Source organism: Triticum aestivum, chromosome 4B, assembly GCF_018294505.1.
Source record: "Triticum aestivum cultivar Chinese Spring chromosome 4B, IWGSC CS RefSeq v2.1, whole genome shotgun sequence".
In the NCBI taxonomy this organism is placed as follows: Eukaryota; Viridiplantae; Streptophyta; class Magnoliopsida; order Poales; family Poaceae; genus Triticum; species Triticum aestivum.
Genome location: NC_057804.1, coordinates 100,743,580 through 100,746,866, shown reverse-complemented (window position 1 = coordinate 100,746,866; position 3,287 = coordinate 100,743,580). Strand labels below are relative to the sequence as shown.

Genomic DNA, 3,287 nt, shown 5'->3' with positions numbered 1-3,287 from the left:
AGCAAACTACGAGGGAGCTACAGTTCAAATTTGACCCGCCTCCAACTGAATCGGCGGAAATTTGTCTTTTTCACCAGAGGTGGATCAAAACTTTTGACACCCAACCATTTGGTCAATTGTGCATTAAATATGTCCTAGTATTTTAGAAAATTGACTTGATACAATTTTGCAACAAATATATGGTAGGTCCTTCACAGAAAAACTCATTTTGGACACTCGAAAAATAAAAAATGTTTTTTTGCCAAAAAACTCATTTCTCAAGACACATTTAAAAAGATATTTATCTTATTTCTTGTTTGTTATTTTTCCTGAAAACTTGTTCATATTTAGTGACATGATGAGAAGGTTTTTTCATTTTTTTTTAATTTTTCAGGTCATAAAATAGCTAACATGATTTTAACACGTTAATTTTAGTCAACCATGACCAATTTAAATGGTCATAACATCATACTGTAATCTGATTGGTTCATGGATGTGTCACGCGGATCATGCATCAAACACCGTCGGAGGATCGGGGATCCAACGACAGCCCTTCCACACCATCCCCGAAACCCTAGCTCTGTCATGTGGTTATTTTCCATCCACCCCCCGCCTCCTTTCTTTCCCTCGCTCTCTCCTCTCCCCGCTAGCCGCCGCCCCCATTCTCTCCAGATCCAATCCAATCTCCCTCGTCCACCGCCCCCTTCCTCCCGTCACTACACCAACCTCGCCGCCGGCCCACCCCTGGTCCTCCCGCCACCTGAGCGCGCCACCCACCGCGTCCATAGAGACTGTCGTGGACCTGCGGTGCGCGAGCTGGAGGACGGCGGGGGAGGCCAACAACCTGGCGCCGTGGGCCGCCGTGCCGCAGGACTGCGTGCCGCACATGCACACATACCTCACTGGCCCCTCCTACTGCTGCGACCTCGACCTCGTCGCGGGGAGGCCTCCGCCTACGCCCGCGCCGCGGCCGCCTCCACCGGCGCCTGGGTCTTCACGCTGCTCTACAACCTCCCCTACTACGCGCAGCACAGATACGGGTGGGCGACCCACGCTTGTCACATTCCGAGATCGCGGGCCTGCTATTAACACGCGCGGTTAATTTGTTGTTCAATTGCAGGCTGGAGTTGTTCGACCACCGGGAGTTCGACCGGTGGGTGGAGACGTGGGAGGCGCCGGCGATCCCCTCCAGCCTCCGCCTTTACATGGAGGTACGCGACCTCGGCTTCAAGACCTTCCTGCTCACCGGCCGCAGCGAAAGAGCTGTCGTGGACCTGCTATGTACGTACGCCTCCTCTCCTAACCCCCACACTGCGTTCAGGTTTAGTTAGGAAGTGCCAAGACCATTCAGGTTCGGGTTTAGTTAGGGGCTGTCGGACATTAAATTCTCAACATCTGCATCGTGAGTAACACAATAGCGAGACCACTTTGTCAGTTTGGCTGCAGCTTGTTAGTCTCAGCAGGTTTCAGTCGACATCTAGCCGATTTAATTTCTAGGTTTCTGTTGTACCTCAACTTGCACCATTAAACTGGAGCTATACTACCCTATCTCTGCTACGTTCCATCCACTGTATCTGTTTAACCAACCTGATCCTCCAAACATAAAAGCTCAAGTGTGTACTGATTTAATTTAATTTAGTACACAGGCAGTATAATTGTTAGTCGAAACCATGAATTACCCTACTGTTAGTCTAGTTACCTTGACCATAAAAGCTAGTTAGAGCAGCAGCTAGCCAGCATTAGGAACACTGAATCTTATGTTCAGTTGCTTCCTAATCCAACACATCAAATCTCTGAAAGGCTCTTATGTTTTCTACATTACAAAAGATTGCAAGGCTGACTTCACAAATACTTCCTTTGACTGACATGTGATGTGGTTTCCTGCCATGCATGAGCAGCTACAACCGATGGTCCGGCGGATGTGCGAGTCCACTGAGGACGGGAGCGGCGGCGAGGACGGCGAGACCGTCAAGCAGCGCTTCGCGAGGATGTCGCACATGTTCTACAAGACGCTCACCGCCTCCAACACCAGCACCCACGGCGGCTTCTCCGTGCCGCGCCGTGCCGCCGAAGACTGCTTCCCCCCTCTGGTGCGCTCATTGGCCTGCCAGGCCCCTCTCTCCATTGATTCTGCCATTGGTTCCTGCTATGTTTTCAGCCACTGGCTTGCTGAAACTCTCTAGTTTGGTTCTGGGAACGCGGGATTACAGCCAGCAGCGGCCATCTCAGGAGCTGGTCGCCAAGGATTTTGGTTCTGTGTAGCAGAATGTGTATAAATTTTTGCTCTAGTCTGAATCTATTGAAGTCTGAAACTGTTAGGTGTTAATCTACTTGTCTTACTAAAATTGCTCTAGTCTGAATCTGTTGAAGTCTGAAACTGTAAGGTGTTAAAACAGTTCACTGAAATTGTTGTAGTCTGAAAAATAGTTAACTGAATCTGCTGAAGTCTGAAAAACTGCTAGGTGTTGGGAATTGTCTGCAACTGCTGTTATCTTCTTTTTAGAACAGTATTCCAGCACCTCATATCGTACAAAATTATAGCCTCAAGTGATTATGCTTGATCTTCATCAGACACTACCTCATAACAGTGCCTCAAAGTTCTGCGCCCCATCTCCCCTCTTTCTAAATTACTGAAATAAAAACATTGTAAATACTAGTAGTTCCAAATGCAGCTAAAATATAAAAAACATTGTGCATTAAATATGTCTTGTGCCCCATCTCCCCTGTCGTGCTAATCTCACAGTTAGTATACTTTGAAGGTTACTGGACTGATATTTTGTTTGACAACTACTGCAACTGAAGTTTCAGAAATTTCTTGCAGTACCATCTACTGAATGTCTTGGTGTTATTCTGAACTGTTTGCATTTGTTGTATCTCGTTACCAGTGTTCATTCTTCATTGGTCCATGTCCAGGTCTGCCGCCATGGCCGCCACGCTACAGCCAGGCCACCCAACACACATCGAACTATTTCAGTTGATGGAGTTGTTCTGAACTATTTCATTGCTGTGAAGGTGATTGAGTTGGTGTTCTATACCAGTTCCTTATTTACTTTGATGGTTCTTGATACGTGAATTGTTTCATAGGGCATAGTTATCCATGTTGCATTCTAATTCCTTATTTGAGTAGATGCTTCCTGATTATCCATGTTGCATGTGAATGGGTTGAGTAGATAGAATTGGAGTGAGAAGATCACTATATGACTAAGGAAAAATCAAAAAGTATGTGTAGGAAAATATCATCGTTCTTGCTCACTTTGCAAAAATGACAAGTACTAGAAATTGTCCCCTTTCACTAATATTTGCTGTTT

The 3,287-nt window shown here is 46.5% G+C and overlaps 1 pseudogene; it reads left to right on the top strand.

The window, feature by feature from the left end:
* The first annotated feature begins 472 nt into the window (after nucleotides 1-472).
* Nucleotides 473-1,310, top strand: LOC123089997 (acid phosphatase 1-like; annotated as a pseudogene).
* The last annotated feature ends 1,977 nt before the right edge of the window (nucleotides 1,311-3,287 follow it).